General features: G+C 36.0%; 1 protein-coding gene across 1 annotated transcript in view; it reads left to right on the top strand.

Annotated features, from left to right (window-relative positions):
• The window catches only part of PRLR (prolactin receptor), a 159,185-nt gene that overhangs the window by 18,058 nt on the left and 121,857 nt on the right, over nucleotides 1–19,270 (top strand). The window contains exons 3-5 of the mRNA XM_071579882.1: nucleotides 8,688–8,780; nucleotides 8,995–9,056; nucleotides 12,628–12,761. The gene's annotated coding sequence lies outside the window, so the exon portion shown is untranslated. The remainder of the gene's footprint in view (nucleotides 1–8,687; nucleotides 8,781–8,994; nucleotides 9,057–12,627; nucleotides 12,762–19,270) is intronic.

Genomic DNA, 19,270 nt, shown 5'->3' with positions numbered 1-19,270 from the left:
AATTTTCATGTAAACTATTATGTGAGCTGTCCACAGGTAGAGACTGAACTATCCACTTATTTTATTGTCCCTACAAAATTAGGGTGTAGTCTATCATTTAACTGAGGGACAAACTGAAATCACCACAGCTTAAACTAGGAGCTAGAGCCAATGTAGCCATATTTGTAGCTACCTGGCTGTGTTGCTTTGGTGATCTTGCTCAAAAACCTTCTTTTTTGTCTTTAATGTGTTTGGTGGGATTTCATAGAACTGTAGGAATCATAGAGTGGTTTGGGTTGTAAAGGATCTTAAAGCTCATCTCATTCCAACCCCTGCCATGAGCAGGGACACCCTTTCCACTAGACCAGGTTGCTCAAAGCCCCATCCAACCTGGCCTTGAACACTTCTAGTCATGGGGCATCCACATCTTCTTGGGGAAAAATTTATCAAAATTCTTTGTCTTTTCCACTAAATACAGTGAACACTAAGTTTCTCTTAATTCAGGAATGTCTTCTGAATATTTGCTACTGAATTGTCTCACATTTTTAGAAGTCTTTTAAAGCTGTATTCTTTAAGTTAGTCTGTAAAATGTTTTCTTAAAAGTGATCAAACCATAAAGTGTCATCAGTCTGATGCTGTCCTGTTCTGTCACTTCTTGTGTATCATCTGTTTCTCACTTTGATCCCAGTCCAGTCAGAGTATTTTTCCATTATACAGCCTTGAAAATTTTACCTGTACTTCTTCTGTTAAATTATTTATTGTATATACCTTAAATTTCTGCATTTCCTTTGAATTATTTTAGATCAAGTGCTAAATTAAATGTTATCATGAGTAGACATGTTTTTACATATTTTTGTTATGTTTTACTTGGTTGATTTTTGTTTGCTTTTCTGCAATGGGAAGTACATGAACTATCTGGTTTCTGCAAGAATATTTTTTGCTTTTTTGCACACATAACATCACATTCTGGAAGCAGGTCATCTGATTGTAAGGACAAATGAGACAAATGTGTATTTGCATCATGATGGGGGTTTTTAAACATTGATAGATCACTTGTGTAAATGTTTTCAATATTTCAGAGTAAAGTTTAGTGAATATATTTTTATATGTATATATATCCATATCTATGTAAACATACATAACTCATGTATACACATACATAGTGTTACACATTCTATATTAAGCTATTTCCTTTTATATCTGTACCCTAGAGTTGTGAGAAAATAGTCATCATTGCTGCCTTTCTGTTGCAAGTGAGTGTTCAAGGTCACTCAAAGAGTCACCAGCAAAGGTATCAGCTAAAGCAAGCTTAATATTAAAGTGAAAGTGCAACAAATGTTGTTGGCAAAGTTCACTCTATTTACTAGATGGTTAAAGCACACAGAGTTAAAACTGGACTAGAACCTAAAATCAATCAATTGAAAAATGAAATAATCCAAAAATTATTTACATGAAGGCTGAAAATGGATAAAGGATAAGGATAGGAAAGCACAGGGATAAAAAGGAGTAAGTGAGACGCTCCCATGGAGTCACAAGATTCAGAGTGGACCACTTGCCAAACTTAGCCACAGATTTGACCAAGAGTTTAGGCCTTAAACTTAATATTTAACAAATCTAACAAAAGATTCTATATTCAAAAGATTCTATATTCAAAAGATTCTATAATTTACTGTAGACACAACTGTAACTCTTACAGGCTTAACTTCCAAATCTAAAGTACTTAAGAATGTAGGAGAGCAGCATTCATAATACATTTGCTTTAGCATATTCACACTCACATGCACACAGATCTGCATGAATATGTACAAGATATTAACTTGTGAAAAATTCCCCTCAGGTTCACAAAGTATTCACATGGAATGCCTTTGCATCTTCTCAGTGGGCGAAGGGCTGAGCCTCGAGGAGTGGGGGTATCAGCCCAGAATCTGTCATTGCTGTTTGGTGATCCCCCAAGTAGAGCAAACTTGAGAGATCCCTGCCTCTGAGAGCAGTCCCAGTCAGAGGGAGGTGCTGGTCACAGCCCAGTGCCTCCAGGAGAGCTCAGAATCACAGAATCATTATAGGTGCAAAAGACCTCTTAGATCAAGTACAACCTTTGAGCAATTACCACCTTGTCAACTAGACCATAGCACTAAGTGTCACATCCAGTCATTTCTTAAACACCTCCAGAGATGGTAACTCCACCACCTCTGTGGGCAGTTCATTCCAATGTTTAACAACCCTTTCTGTGAAGAAATTCTTCCTAAAAGAAGATGTCTCACTTAGGACCACTGTTAAGAGGGTGTTATGGGTTTAGCCAGGTAGCCTTAATTTAGGCTTTAAAGTTCAGACTAAACCCATAACATAGGCTCACACGAGAATTGGCTTAAGTCATAATAATTTTCCATCTTGGCCACAGTTTCGATCAGTAACTTTGTCTGGGTACAGATATGTTGTTCCAGGCAAGAAAAATAACATTCCAAGGTTGTTTGTTAAATGCAGGATCTTGTTAGACAGCACTAGTTCCTGGGAGCAGACAGTGTTTTTGATAAGCTCAAGAGGGACTTAGTCCCAGTGTTGTTTGTCAAGGCTGAGGCCTAATGAGCGTTTCTGAGATCACAGTGTGGCCCTAGGGGAAGGCATAGGGGGAATGCACCAGCACTTAATGGTTTTTGCTTACTACATACAAAATACATACTTAAAAACATACATTTAAAGAAATGAAAATGGGATTGACATGCAACTTTCCATTAGTTTTCTTGGCCCTGGAATAAAATCTTTATCTTCACTTTAAGGGTAGTCAAAAAGAGGAAATAGCAATTATACTGGAAAGGAAAAATTAATTTTTAACTGGCATAAAAATCTGTTTGCTTATTTTCCAACTTTTTAAAAATAATATTGTAGTGATATTGGGAAAGAAAGAATGGCTTCTTCTGTCTTTTAGATATATTAAGTTAGTAAGCTGATACAAGAAATTACTTAGTCCTGTGTAGTTTAACTATATGAGGAGAATAACCTGCTCTAAGAGATGATGTGAACTTTGTCTTAATTTATGCTGTTCGTTAATTAGTTTTTCCTGAAGTAAGACACATGATTTTTTAAATCAAGGGAAACCTTGTTACAGGCACAGCCATAAAAAATGAGTCTTTTTTAAACTAATAAAGAATAGTATTCCTGTAAGGCTACTGGATTAGTCTCTTAGGAGCATGAAAGAGAAGTAGTACTTCTTAAACACTGAACAAAACACATTTCCTGCCCTCAATGCTCACCTTCCCCCAGTCACTGGAAGTAATGCTCCCATCAGACATACAAAGCCATGCAGTCCCAGAATGAAAAGATAAATAATTGGATACAGAAAAATAAGTCAATGAATTTCTATTGACTCCCCTTATTCCTTATTCACATGAGCAAACTAGATGGTGATTGAATGGTCGGGTCTAAATGACTTTGAATTGTGCTTAGTTATAGACACTTGGTTGCCTGTGATGTGAGTTAAAGTGCAGACTGTGGTCAGCATTAAGACTGACTTTTTCATCGCTAGTGAAAGAGCATTGGTAGCTGAATCTGGGTGTGTGAATAGACTGGCAAGAGGAGTTTTGCTGCTGTACTTCTGACTGTTCCTTGTATGTGATGAGAATTTATTCTTGGAATCAGAGGAGATTCAGTGACCTGCAGAAGTTATCTTTGCAATTGTGGAGTCAAAACCAAACTGAAAATAGGAAAGCATCCTGATGATGATCTCAATCTCTGAAGTATTTGGTCTGGATTTTAAAGGCATGTATCAGTGTATGGGTACACAGTGTCCTGAGTAGATGCCTCTTAAGACTTAGAAGCATTTTTGGAGTATCATCTAGATGCTGAACTGAAGCTACTCAGACAGAGTTATTTTGAAAAGTATGAAAGCCTGAAGAGGTGTATGTAAAACCAACAATGCCTTTGGTATATATGACCTAGTTTAATTTGTATAGCCATAGCTTTCTTCCTGAATTCAGCTCCTTGCTTTTGCCGTATTTAAATCTGCTTGGAGTAACAACAGAACCAAAAAGGGAATGTGGAACAATAGTATCATTTAACTAATCCTCTCCAGCAATTCTAGTACAAGTTACTGGTATGTTAATCATATCAATAGTGATCTGTAGATAATGCCAATTGCTTTTCAGAGGGCTAAGGCTTTGTGGCAGTTAATATTAGAACTATTATTAGTCTAAATCCTTAATTGCATTTAAGTATAGATTTGCTTATGAAACAAACAGCTGCACCTTTTCCATCCTTCTTAATCTGTCATTTGAAATATGGTTTTCTGCACCAGCCAGAGTTTGCATATGTAATCACACAATCTTTGATTATCTTTGAATTAGCGTCTACAATCTTTGAGACAGGAGCGAGAAAAAATCTGCATCTCTTTGCAGATAGTATTATTTGCATTCATAATTATCACAATAGATAAATCAAATAGTGACAGGTTGTTGGTGAATTACACTGCAGGTCCATCATCATTACCCTTCCAAGTGCACGACTGGGACAGAAATTTGGCTACTAGCCATCATAATGACATGGCTTAACTAATGTGATTAATCATGAACTAGACAGAGTCAAAATTTTCTTTCCCTGGAGACTACAAGTCCCAAGGTATGTTCTAGCCAGTTGATATGAACAACCAGGGATGGCAAATATGTTCTTTTGTACCCTTAACAGAGATTTAAGGAGACACTTGTTAATTTTTCCCTTCTTTGATTTTTTCCATTAATGAACTGTTTTCTGTTAATGTTTTCCATCCCTTCTCGAAGATGGTGAGTGCTGATTCCAGTAAAATGATCCCCATGACAGAGAAGCCATCTCTTCTGGAAGACTGGTTTTGTTGATGCAGATATCGCCACAAACATTTGCAAAATTTAGGCCTACTAAAAGCTGAACATCTTACTGTTAAAGAAGAAAAATTATGAAAAGGTCCTGTTCCACTAGAGTACAATATATGTATTGCATATATGAAAGTTAATATTCAAAGCAGGAGGTATCCTTCCACTTTATATTAAAAAAGTGAAAGTGTAGCATTTCTGTCTCAAAACCAGGTTCCACACAGCTGGAAAGATGATTTTATGGTCAGGAACAGAGTGAATGAGAAAATTAGGGTTGGGAGTCATGCAAGGGATAGGAAACAACAAGGAAGCCAGAGGAGAAACACTTGGTTTGAGAGAGGGGCAGCACTGATAGTAGTTAGAAAAATGTGAAAGCTGGGATTTGATAGTCAGAGTGAAAGGATGTACTCAACAATAATAGAAAGGGGGGTAAGACACAAATTTGTAGTGTTGTGGAAACTGAAATAGAGCAGCGTATGCAAAGGGACCATGAAAATAGCACATTTCCTTATGATACCTATTGTGATAAGATTATGGGAGTAATAAAAATTTCTTAACTTTAATTTTTCTCTTGTGTTGCAAATCCTGTATCTCTTACTACATAGAATCATAGAATCTATTGGGTTGGAAAAGACCTCTGAGATCATCAAGTCCAACCCTTGGTCCAACTCCGGTCACTTTACCAGATCATGGCACTCAGTGCCACGTCCAATCTCAGTTTAAAAATCTCCAGGGATGGTTAATCCACCCCCTCTCTGAGCAGGCCATTCCAATGCCTGATCACTCTCTCTGGAAAGAATTTTTTTCTGATCTCCAACTTCAACTTCCCCTGGCAGAGCTTGAGCCCGTGCCCCCGGTCCTATTGCTGAGTGCCTGGGAGAAGAGACCAACCCCCACCTGGCTAGAACTTCCCTTCAGGTAGTTCTAGACAGTGATGAGGTCACCTCTGAGCCTCCTCTTCTCCAGACTAAACACCCCCAGCTCTCTCAGCCTCTCCCAGTAGGGCTTATGCTCCAGTCCCTTCACCAGCCTTGTTGCTCTTCTCTGGACCCGCTCCAGCCCCTCAATCTCTTTCCTGAACTGAGGGGTCCAGAACTGAACACAACACTCAAGGTGTGGCCTCCCCAGTGCAGAGTACAGGGGAAGGATCACTTCCCTGGTCCTGCTGGCCACGCTATTTTTGATGCAGGCCAGGATTTCATTGGCCTTCTTGGCCACGTGGGCACACTGTTGACTCATGTTGAGCTTCCTGTCCATCAGTTCCCCCAGGTCCCTTTCTGCCTGGCTGCTCTCCAGCCACTCTGTGCCCAGCCTGTAGCGCTGCAGGGGGTTATTGTGGCCAAAGTGCAGGACCCGGCACTTGGCCTTATACATCATATACTTTATCACTCCATGTCTTGCTTTTAGGCCTGCTCAGCTTCTTACAGGCAAGGTGGCTACTGACCTGTTGTAAATGTTTTTATCCTTTGGTTTGGGAAGGGATGACCCCTCTGTCTAACGACATTCAGAGGACAGAAGTAGCAAACAAACATAGTGTTGGAAGATCATGTCTTTCTGGTTCTATCACTGTTTTACAGACAGTAAGAACATCAAGATAGCAAAAAGTCAGTTGGTACACAGCCAACAAAATAGAAAAAACTGTGTGCTTGTTGTTTGGATTTTTTTTAATCATTCATACAGGCTTATGTTTTTCATTAGATGATCTTTTTAAGTATTTTTGTTTTATTGATGATCTTTCTTACTCTTGGTTGCAACTGATGTGTAAACTTAGAATCATAGAGTCATAGAATCGATTGGGTTGGAAAAGACCTCCAAGATCATCGAGTCCAACCCTTGGTCCAACTCTAGTCCATCTACCAGATCATGGCACTCAGCGCCACGTCCAATCTGCGTTTAAAAATCTCCAGGGATGGTGAATCCACCACCTCTCTGGGAAGCCCATTCCAATGCTCGATTACTCTCTCTGTAAAGAATTATTTTCTGATATCCAACTTAAATTTCCCCTGGCAGAGCTTAAGCCTGTGCCCCCTTGTCCTATTGCTGAGTGTCTGGGAGAGTGCCTGGGAGAAGAGACCAGCCCCCACCTGGCTAGAACTTCCCTTCAGGTAGTTATAGACAGTGATAAGGTCACCTGTCACCAGACAATTCATATCCAGTGATTATCACATAATTATCAAAATATTAGCTATTTCAGCTTAACATTTCTAGCATTAAAAATAGAAAAAAAAATTTTTGTTCTTTCATTCTGTCAGTATTGGTCATTTTATCAGACTTTGTCTTCAAATTTTTTATGACTAATTATTCTTTGAGTGTATTCAGGTAATTATGTACTGCCTGGGAATAAGCACATTGCTGGGATTTCCAAACATTGAATACTGCTTAATTAATAATCTCAAACCTCTTTAGTTTTTTAAGTTAACAGCACTGAAATTCCTGTAAGTATAAATTTTCTGGCATGGAAATTTATTTATTTGTGTTATTTAATTCTGAAAGAGAAAAAAAGATACAAGATGTTTTACACAGTTTAAACTTTCTCATTTTTTAATAGGAAAATGTAATAGGTTTGTTGCACTGTGTTGAAATATGTTCATTTTATAAAGTTATTTTCTTTCAAAATAGTTTCAGAAAACTTTCAAACTCTTCAGCAAAGATATGTGCCATTTAGAACTTGCAAAATTTCTTCATCTTCTAGATGCAAATAGGGCAGTTAAATGCCTCCCTGACATCCGATCCCGTCAGATCTCGGAAGCTAAGCAAGGTCAGCCCCGGATTAGTACTTGGATGGGAGACCTCCTGGGAAATGCCGGGTGCTGTAGGTTCTAGTCCTGAGGAACTTCACTGTCACTGTCCAAGCTCACTCGGCCGTGGCAGATGAACCTCCGGACTTAAACGGTGGGGTCAGTTCTGCGCACGCTGAGCCTCACCTAAAATCCACTGCGCAGGCTGGAAGGGCACACCCACGTGGGGACAGCCCTTCCCAAATCTCCCTTCGCGAAGCTGAGCCACACACAGAGATGCAAATGAAGAAATATACATGCAAAATCCTATGTAGTCTGTAAAACGTGATAGATCAAGTGATTATGTTTCTGGTTGTTAGAATTAATGATTTCAGAAAAAAATACAAACTGAGAATGTTGGCAACTGATTAAAACAAAGCAAACTATCTCAGACTTTGCATGCACTTTGTTTCTCTATTTGCATAAAGAAGGCTGTTGAAATTTCACAAATTTTAAATGGCATATTTCAGAGCTGAAGAGTTTGAGACTCTGCCAGCACTTTTTTTCTGACTTAACCTACTGGGAGAAAGGTGAGGTCAAAAAATACCACTAGATGTCTGTGCTTCCTTGCATGAAGTGCTGACTGCATTGTCAGTCTTTATTTCTTTGATGAAAAAGGGGAAATTATTAACTGTCGTTCTAGCTTTGCAGTCCAAAAAAATGCTGTCATGTAGGAAAAGCACAGACAGGGAATATAGGGACAAGTAGGTAGTTAAACATGAATTACTACTGTAAAACAATTAAGATTACTGCAAATTACTTGCATGTCTTAAAGTAGTTGCTGTAATAAAGGATAATTATGATACAAAAATCTAAATTAGAGCTGCAGTGATTGAAAATTTGTATGATAGATATACAGAGATGCTGGCAATTTGGTTTTTTCATTTTGCTATTAGACTTCTGGTAATTACCTCAACACACTTGAAAAGGGATCACTTAGCATGACAAAATGAAAAATCTATCATCATTCCATTAAAAATTACATTCTGTAATGCTGAAAGCAACAGAAGTTTTTAGGAAATAGAAAATTTTATGTCTGATTTTAGTGTCTGTGTCTAGTGGTCCCTTTTAAACCCATGTTTAACTTTCCTTTCAGATACTGGAGCCTGAAAGAATACACAGAGTTTTTGCAACAAGAACTGTGAAGCAAATCCTCCTCCTGCCTAGGCCTCTGTCTGGGCAACATGAGGTAAGTCATTTAACCATTTTGGTTTTGTTGTTTTCTTTTGTAGACAAGGAAAATGTACTGCTTTCTGTATTTTTAAAAAATGTTTTGTTTGGATTAAATTCCCTAACAATCATGATGAAAACTTTAATTTGATTTTACAATTGAAGTTAATTTAGTACATGAAAGATGTTTTGAAAAAAATGTAAAATGAAACCTTATTGTATTACTTTTTCAGCTAAAACTGTGAGTTACATTTGTAATACTTCTACAAACTATTCCAGCTGACCTAAGCCTGAGGTATGTGAGCCTGCTTATTGTTACTTCTTTTGCATTGTTACTTCATGGTTTTACAATGTTTTGAGCATTTAACCAGTAAATATTCTTATTGTTTGCAGTTCTGTAATCTTGCATGGTTTACATAATTTCACTTTTTTTGAACTATCAAATTATTGTTTCAGTGTTTAAGTCTCAGTGGTCTGGAAGGATCTGTTCACCAGTGGATCCAGGAAAAGAAGTGATCTCATAGGAAAGAAATCAACCAATTCTGAAATATAAGAGATAGAGAACATGGCGAGATACAAAACAGAGTTCTTAGAAGAAAAGAGAAATTTAATAATCTGTATGAAACAGAAAACTTTGACAAGTTTCAGTTCAGTGTCTGTGTTAACACAGTATTAGCAGAGAATCTCTCTTGCAAATGGAATCTTTCAACTGATCTGTGTTACAGTATGATTAACATACATTGATAGTAATTTAAGGAAACAGGTAATAGAATGGTGGCCTAGGTTAGTGGAACTCACTCAGCAAAATACAGGACATAAATAAGTTGTTCGGGATGAAAAGAGGGGAATGGATTTGCAATCCTGAATAGTTCATGTTTGAAAGCAGTTACCTCCATGTGTCCTAGGAAAGTCGTTCACTTAAGGGCCTCACTATAGTCAATTAGCAATTGCGGTAAATACATTATTTTATTTGTAACTTGGTTTTTAATGTAACTTTGGTTATTTTCCATATATTAACATTAGTACAAATATATTTTAACATAGTTTTCATCTTCTTACATGAATGCTGTAGGAACTTAGTAATGTGAAGTTCCTCTAGAGTGGCTGTAAGCATTTTCTAGCATGTGAATCTTGCTGTTAAGCATGAACTAACTTTGAGTATGCTTGTATTCTTTTTCTTAGTGTCGTTTCCTCTTTCTTATTTCTTCTTCTGTTGCAGAGACCCTATATCCGCCTAACTTTGCTTTTATCTTGCCCAATACTAGCCTCCAAAAGGAATGAAGTTGAAATCTTTTTTGTTCATTTATTAGTCATTCTTTTAAAAGAATTTTAAGTTTAGACTTGTCACATCAGTCATTATTCTTTTTTAAGCATCTCTAGTTATTTCTTTATTTTTTCAGCTGGAAAAGTAGTTAAGAAAATTAACTAATTATATTCTAAGTTAATTGTGAAATTGACTTCCTTTCCTAATTATAATCCTTTTTTTTTTATTTGTTACACATGTAAAACATATGATGTCAATACAACTGTATTTTCAGCTGTCATCTGTTTCAAAATGTCTAAGAATTAATTCTGGGATTTTATTGTGAGTACATCTTAGTCTAATAACATTAGCTGTCTTTCTAAATGTGGTTGTATTTCTTAAAAAAGTCTCAGTCCTAGATAAGACTCCTACTTCTGCATCATTACAGTTTAAAATGGCTAATTAATGGTTTTGTTGTATATTAACATTATTTTCAAACAGTGATTTCACACAGACAGGTAATGCAAGCAGCTCATAGTCTTTACAGACTGAACACTTTTTAGCAACACTTTAAACATCCTGTCATTTTTGAAAAAACGCTTAAACTCTCTTCAATGTCTTATATTTGCAATGTGCACTTCTAGTGTGGCTGGACTGAACCTGTATAAATTGAAATTGAAATATACAAACAATTCATTACTAAGAGTTTTGCAGAGTCAGTATTTTTTTCAAAATAAGTTTTGTCAAGTTTACAGAAAATTTGAGTTTCAGACTCAAAAACATGAAACATGAGGAAATTAAAGTACAAACAGTATTCAACAAATGCTCTTTGATTAACTGTTGTTTTGTTACTAAGCCTACACATCTTGCTTATCACTGTACTATTTTGGTGTCTAAGAAAATTGATATTGTCTCTCTTACTGCATTCTTTCAAGGTCCCAGATTATTAGTTATTTATTTAATATGAAGTCTGTAGTCGGATTATACATTCTGTTTTTTTCTGAAAGCAAGAGAATTCATAATTTTTTCCAGCCTTCCAGGACTAAATTGAGAAATATGTGCCAGACACATAAAGATCACTTCATCATTGTTTGTTGTGAGTTTAAAAATTAAAACTAATCAAACGAAGCCAAAGAAGTCTTCCCAAGCCCCTCCCCTTCCCAAGCCCCACAATAATTTTCTTTGCATTTTCAGCTCCACTGTTCTTGAAGAGGAAATTCAATATCATGGAAGGTTGTGTTCATAGTTGTGCTAACCTGACCTTTTTTGTCATGCGAGCTTGTACACTTGAGATATTTGAAAAGAAAAAATGAAAACTTAAATTTAACCATATTCAATAGGAAATCAACTATATGAGTGGAGTGATGTATTCTTGGTGACCTGTGTTGCTAAGAAACAAACTGCTGTCTTGTCAATTGATTAAATCCTTCTCCTCTAAGTGTTTTTACTGGAAGGTCTGTTGCAATGCTCTACTCAGCCTCGGATGTTGCACATCCATTAACCATGAGGTCAAGCCATGCTTCATACCTAACGTCAGTCTTGCTTCATGTCAACTAAAATTACTCAGACATCTCTCAGTGAACGTCTTGTATAAAGTTCCAGTTACTAGTACTGAATTTACCTCATGCTAATTGGGTTAGAACTATTAACTGGTGCACATAAAAAAAGATTTTTAACAACATTTTGTTTTCATATTAGATTAATTAATATATGGTCACATAAAAAAAATCTGCTACTGGAAAGTTATCCTGTCATCATTGTTGGAACAAATTTAAACCAATAAAGTGATTTTATGTAGGATCTAATCTGTGCATTGTAGCATTGCATGCTTTTGGTGGAGTACAAGAAATTATCTGGGTAGATTTACTGTTTAAGTTCTTTTTGCCTATAGTTACTCAAGAGTATTTCTAAAACAGAACCTTCCTTATTCAGCTACAGATCCGATACATTTGTTTTCTCTTGTTTCAAGTTTTATCTTAATTATTGTAATTTTTTTTTGAACTGTGAAAAACATAGCCTTCTTGCAGTGTGTACTTTGTCACCATCTCATTTCTATATCCACATTTAAACTTATTCCCACACCTTTCACTTTGGACCCCCAATGCTCCCTCCCTTTCTATGCTAGCCATTATTGTTAAATTTTCAAATTTTTTTTCCTTTCTCTCTTGTTTTATTTCCCACTTGATAGGAATTTATACAAACATTCAGTAATCCCCTTACATCCCATTGCTTCTTACTGTGACTTCTGCTCTGTGTGCTCACTAAGACAAGAAGTGAGTTTCAGGAATGTCCAGCTCTATATGGGGAGTGTCTTTGTAAGTAATAGTAAAAGGCTTAATATTAATGGAAGAAGTAGAGTGTGCAGAAGATCTTCACTGCGTTTATTTTTCAGTCTGCAATGACCTGTAGAAAATAGCATTAAATAACAGATTTTCATCTGGGATATACCCTAAACCTGGACATCACATATGTCTCTGGATGCTGTGGTAACTGCAGCTGTGTTGCCAAGGAAACAGCCTTGTGCTCAGTAGGCAAAACCAATGAGGATTAAGCAAGGCTATATTATAGCTAAGTCCCTGTGACCTTATCAGGGATCAAGATCTGTCTGTTCTTCGCTGTGCAGGTGTCCCTCAGGAGTGAGGCAGATATGCACAGACAAAACCATACATGCACTATGCCTGCTTTAAGTATCAGATGTGGATTATTCTAAGAAGTGAATGCCTTTCCCAATTAGATGGATTAAAAGCCTTCATCTGTGTAAGTAAAATCTTTATATGAAATTAAATAATAGAAAAGTTTTCCTGTAAGCTATGAAATGAGGAAGGAATTGAAGTATAATGAAATCTGTAAGTGTTTTTGATCTTTGTAGAAAATTCACACAAAAACATATCAATACAAAATTATCTTAATTTCTCAGGGATAGGAAACAAAGTTTATAGAACCCTGAGATGCAGAATAGTTGTCAACAATTTCCAACAGTGTTCTTCTTTAGTAGTAACAGATAATTAATGTATCACTAAAGTACACTGCAACACAGACATATTATTTAATAACAGGTTTTTGTATCTAAAAGAATGAAAATTCAAATGGAATAGAGATAAATTAATGCAAGAGAAAAAGCCTTAATTGCTGCATGGGGTAAGAAGTTGAAAAAGTTATTTAAATTGCTGTTAGAAGAATTTTTACCTTTTGCTTCTAGAGCTAAATAGAATGTTACACATTAGTTAAAGCTTCATAAGAAATAAGAATGAGTGAAGGAGCAACTAAATTTTACTTGCTTTGGCAATGTGTCTGGAGTTCATTGTGCTTTTGGATTTTTTGTTGTCACATAACATCAAAGATGATTTAATAGCTTTCTTACTAGCCACAAGTTTAAATTGTTAATCTGCATCTATCAGCCATTGTATTTTTCTTTCTTCAGTATCTCTTGTGTTACAGATTTATTTAAAGAAAATAAAATCAATGTTAGTTTATGTGCACATAATGCCAGATGAACCTTTTTCAATAGTGGTACTCCCCCATGTAATGAGAAGTGGTCAACTGAAGTAAACTGTGAAATGAGATACATCTTATTAGGACAGTGGTTTGACTTCCAACATTATCTTGTGATATATTTCCTTTCTTAATGGATTTTTTTTTCCTTCAGAGGTTAATCTAAATCTGTCAAAATCAATGGACTTTGTTATTTTATGACTATTTTCTGCCATCCCACTGCTTTTTTTTCAGTGCTTCTGCATTTCATTCTTTTATATATCCGATTATTTAAAATAACTGGGTTGTATATTTTTTGTCCAAGAATTACTTTCTTTACGAATCAAAGTTGCAGAAAAATTCTATGCATAAGATACTTCTCATTAAAGAGAATTCAGGCATTTTGCAGTATGTTTAAAGTCATTATGGAAAACTTGTAATTGTCCTGATTTCATTGCTTCATTTCTGAAGCACTCTCCTGATGAGACATTTCTATCAAAACATCAAGAGAATAAAGGAAGCAAGAGGACAGTGAAGACTTGGCCACTTCTGTGAGTTGAATATGATATCAGCCTTCTTAACTATGCAAAATGCGCAATAAAAAAGTCAGAAATGAGAGCACATTCAATACTTAAACATTTAATGCTTGACTATTTAAGAGCACTGAAGTTGTTACAATACATGCAGAAGTTAGCTTAAAAGACTGTGACTTAGGTCTTTAGAGAAAAATCCACTATGATCCAAATATGCTTAGAATAACAGAACATTAATTTACAAAGTAAAAATATTAGGAATCGTGTTGTACCTTCCGAAAACATTCTCATTCCTATTTCTTCTTTAATTATTAATTTATTACTTTCAGTTTGCAGGTAGGTACACAGCTGAATACTTTTCAGGATTTATTATTTACTTCTCGTCTTTTTCCCCTCCATGCATATTTTCTAATTTTGTACATAAATCTGTCCTTATTTTCCCTTGGTCCATCCTCTGTTAGAGCTCACTAGTGCAAATGACCTTGACCAGTTATCACTAATTTAGAAAACAGTAAGTGTAATCCCACTTTTTTTTTTCTTTAAACCAACTTTAACAGTGTTCCAGTAAATTACTACGAGTTATCTACCACCCTGCCACTTTGTGGGATAATCTGTAATCCTGAACAACAGTCATAGCAACAGCAGTCACTCCAGTTGTTTTATTTGTGGACAAAGAGGCAGATCAGCCTTTCCCAGCTCACAGTGTGAGTTAACTGAATCCAGGACATGTCATGTCCTCTGTGCATATGCTGTGCAACTCATCCCTGAGTGCCTAACAAGTCTAAGCTTCTGATGGCCCCAAACCATGTGTCCAGGTGTTCCAGCTTGTTCAGTACTACCTTTTTTCCCATGTGAAATGTTGGAAGATATGATTTTCCCATTCCATTTTAAATTACTGGTGGAACTTTGGCCTGTTTATTCTAAATACCTCGTACCATAGACATTTAATTAATTTGAACAACCTCAGACATGAATTCAGGATTAGCCTTTGGAAATATATTACTGTGAAGTCAGATTAATTCTGTAATATCATTATGGAGGAAACCAGAACTAGACCTACTCTACTATACTCCTATCTGATTTTTCTTTTTCTTTCATCTTATATAGCCATTGCCAGTGCTGTAGAAAGTAGAAAAACAGTTATACCAAATCAAAATGTTCAGATTTGTCATAGATCTAACATTGACAATGAAACCCCAGAAAAAAATGAGGCTGTGGTAGACCTCGGGTGTTTAGATTGCTGTTGTCAAAGGTCTGAACAGACAACTGTAGTTTTAATTCAAATAAATAAAAGCATAATGTCCAAACTCTAATTTAGTCCAATGTTTTTCTCAAATTTATTGCATGTGAATTATATAACTGTAGATTACAAAACATTAATTCCATTGTTGTTATGAGATTATGCGTTTATGGGGAAAAATTGTGTTAACTATTTCTGCAAGGCATTGTAGTATTTTGAATTTGGTGCACTATTCATAACCCAAATATACAAATCTGTATATTAGATGCTTTTTTTTTTTAAATTACCTTTAGACTTCTGATGTACATATTTAAGTTTCTCATAAGGCTGAATCACTTTCTGAAGAGGCTTTGGAGAGTGAAACACTCAATCTTGAACATACTCAGGTTATGAAATACAGATGCTTTTGTGGGTATATTAATCAACAGATGTGTAGTTTCCTAAATAAATGGCGTATAGCAATATGCTGTTGCCCATTAGTTTTAAGTCAAAGTCTGTCAGCCACAGTAGCTATCTGTGAACAACTGCACATATTTGTAGTACCTATCTTTGTGTCACTGCAATGAGTAGCAACAGATAGATAATCCTAACAGAATTCAAGGACACTACTCTTAACAACTAACCAGAAGTACCACATGCTTTTTTAAATTGTCTGCACTGTTTTCCTGAAACTGTGTTTTTCTATAGAAAAGTATTCAAAATATTTATATCTGCATATTTGGCTGCATTTTTACAGTTGTTTGCTCCATTAGTGTTTATATTATGTCTGGTTTATATACAAAAATAAACAAATAGAAAAATAGCTGGTGTTCAGCTTTAAGGTCTATGGATATTTTTTAAATCAATTCACTGTGAGGTGTTATTTTGTGTGTGTATAGTTTACATACTGATTTTCAATTTACAATCCAGTTTAAACTTAGATGGAGAATCAATCCAATATTTCAGTTGTAAGACTGTTAGCTCTTTCTTTGACTTTATGTCCTCCTTAAATTCAAGTTGTCTGTCCACAGCAGTAGTTAATAATATTATATTGAAGCTTGCTGTGATCCAGCAAGCAGCATGCAAGCTTAGGTTGTGCTTAAAGGTGCTCCCCTATGGCTCACTTCATCTTCCAGGAGACAACAGATGACTTTCAAGTAGGTAGTAGTAGCTGAGTGCCTTGTCCCATGCCTGTTCACATCATAGGTCAGAGACCAAAGAGGCGGCTGCAGACCTGCAGAACTGTGAAGTTCTAGCTCTGCACTAAGAGAAAGTGAAGAGTGGTTCTCACAGGTGTCCTCCGTCTGTAAATAGGGAAGGTGTAGCAGTTTGGCTTAATCACTTGATGAGGAAGCTGTGCGATACTTGGCAGCAATGCATGACATACTACCTCAACTATTTCATTTTCAAACACGTTAAGAAAGGGGGTGTTTAGTGCCTGTTGGGTTTTTTGATCTCTCAGTAGGTGCCGTACACTTTTCCAGATTATTTGGTGAAACAATGCAAGACATGCATGTTTTCCATTCCTACCTTTATTTAAAGAAGCAGTGTTTCAGTTTGATGTTTCAGAAGTGAGAGACCCAAGTCCAGAAGATTATTAATAAAACTTATTATTAGAAATTATTATTAACAGAAAAACTGAGATAAAAGGTTCAACCAATGTGCTAAAATTTCATGCTGTCTCCCTTTCAAGTCTTCAATCTTGATAAAACCTGAGTAAATATTGATGATCCTTCCACTGAGAGACATTACATGCTTTCAGAAGTAATGATGTTCATCCTGCTTCAGCCTGAGAAAAACACACAAAGGATCATTTGGATTATGAGTTCTGCTTTTAAGGGCTCATATCCAAGAAGATGACTATTTCAGTGCTTGTTGCTTAGTATTTATACTGAGGCAGGCGATCACTAACGCAAAACTGTTCTGCTTCCTTAAGAAAAGGTATATAAGTCCTTTCAAGCACAAGAACATGGAAATGGCTGCACTGGATCAAAGCTGTTCATTTTTCATATGTTCATCCTGTGGTTGGAGTTGATAACCATTCTATGGAGAAAAAGACAAGAATCTATTGCTTTTACAGAATAATCTGCTCACTAAAGAAAATTTCATGTTAGGTTCTCCCAGTCATTGCTTATGAAGCTTGATTTATATGAAATGACTCTGCTAAGCTGAGTGCAATGGAAAAAATGAAGAAAAGGTGAAAGTTACTTCTTAATTCTCTTGTGTAAAGGAGTGTAGTATGACTGATAGAAAGAAAAGACAGACACCCACAGACCAACAGTGACACAAGTAGCTGACAGTGTCCCCTGAATAGTCAGTATTTGATGGATACTGCCTGAGCAAGTACAGTGAAGAAACTGGGTAAAATTCTGGTTACAGTGTCAGGGAGAGGATATGATTGTGTCTGTTCTGAGTGTGGTGAGAACCTTGGATATATCATAAGGGGAAGCAAGAGACTTGGGGGATATTGAGTGATGTTACCTAGGTTTCCTATAATAACAGTTCAGTAACAGTCATAAGAGTTTCATGTTCATCTCTGGTATGCAAGAGAAGAAGGCTGAGAAAAAGAGGGGTTTTAAAAATTCTCTTTGCACTTTGGATTTACTGTTTCTGAGCCATAGCAGCCCAATATATTTTCAATGCATCATTTGTTGTTTTATAAGCCCACATTGTTATCTTCTTTCTAAGTTACAGATTCCAAGACATTTTTCTCTTTTGTGTGGTATATTTCCTATGTCTTTCCTCAAATTTTTAACATTGTATTAAAATTCCTGTCTGAATTCTTTCAGTTATTTTCGTATTCTTCCTGGGTTATTTGGTTTGGTTTGTTTTTGTTTTTTTATATATAGTATTATTTGAATTGAAATCAATGTTACTGGTATAGATAAGCCTTAGATTCCTGTAGTCCTTATGAATACTGATAATATTGTATTTCTTTCTCAATTTTACATTTTGTTTAAGCTTTTTATTGAGGAGCAGGTTTCTTGTGAGTTAGTTTGTTAGTAGGTGGATTTGATTGCATCTCCAGTATATGTACAAGTAGTTGGGACTTTTTTCTTTCTGTGTCCACTGTATTTGTAGTTACCAAGAAAATTGTATTTGTTAATGTGATTTTCAAAGTGGAAATGAGATCTGTCCGTGTTCTCTTCTTGTGGAGCAGAGCTCAGATACAAAGCACAGTCAACTTGGATGTCTCATACACTGGTGCTTTTGAAGGTTGGACTAGAGGTTCTTGCTGTTACCTTGCTTAGTAATGTTTCTCCCACTATATTCATCTTTTCTAGAAGTGATAGACCTTTAAAAAGTTGATACAAACAACCTATTTAATAAAGAGTAGGTACAAACAACCTATTTAACAAAGCAAGGTGGTGTCTGGATAACCAGAATCACAGCTGGGCAAGCAGATACTCTATCATCCAGTTGGCCCTTTAGTCAGGGGTCTGATATACTCTTAAGTGTTCAGGATTGTGGGTTTCAAGCCTGTTGAATTCCTTAGCCTGTGATATTAGGTCTTTTTTATAGGTCCTAGACTGTTTAACAGGTCGCATTTATTATGTACAGGGTAAATGGCCCCCTGACACTTCTTCCAAGAATTTTCAACCTGAGTAACTTTTAAATTTTCTGAAAATAAACTTCTATGCAAGCTTCAGCAGAACCAAACAGAAAAAACTGTATTTTACACTGTTCTAGAAGCAAGCTGTACTTACTCTACTTCTGCAACTTAAATGTATGCTTTTCCATTTTGAAACTCCTTTGAAATATCAGACTTCAGTTTTGACTAAGACAGAAACTTACACTGGTTAGAACAGGTATTAGGTCTTCAGGAATGACAGGTATTAGATACATAGTTCCTGTTTTGCTGACAATGTGAATCACACATAAACCTTTAATATAATCTGGCATATGTACCTGACTTTGCTGCATCACATTTTCTTAACAAGGTTCTGTTTCAATAAATGGTCTATTCAGTAGCATTTTGACAACAGAAACTTGTATTGCAGGATTTTTTAAAATAAGTATTCTAGTCCATTTTATAATTCAAT

The sequence above is a fragment of the Pithys albifrons genome, chromosome Z (genome assembly GCF_047495875.1).
Source record: "Pithys albifrons albifrons isolate INPA30051 chromosome Z, PitAlb_v1, whole genome shotgun sequence".
NCBI classification, from domain to species: Eukaryota; Metazoa; Chordata; class Aves; order Passeriformes; family Thamnophilidae; genus Pithys; species Pithys albifrons.
The sequence above is the reverse complement of the archived record's forward strand: the minus strand, read 5'-3'. Positions and strand labels throughout refer to the sequence as shown.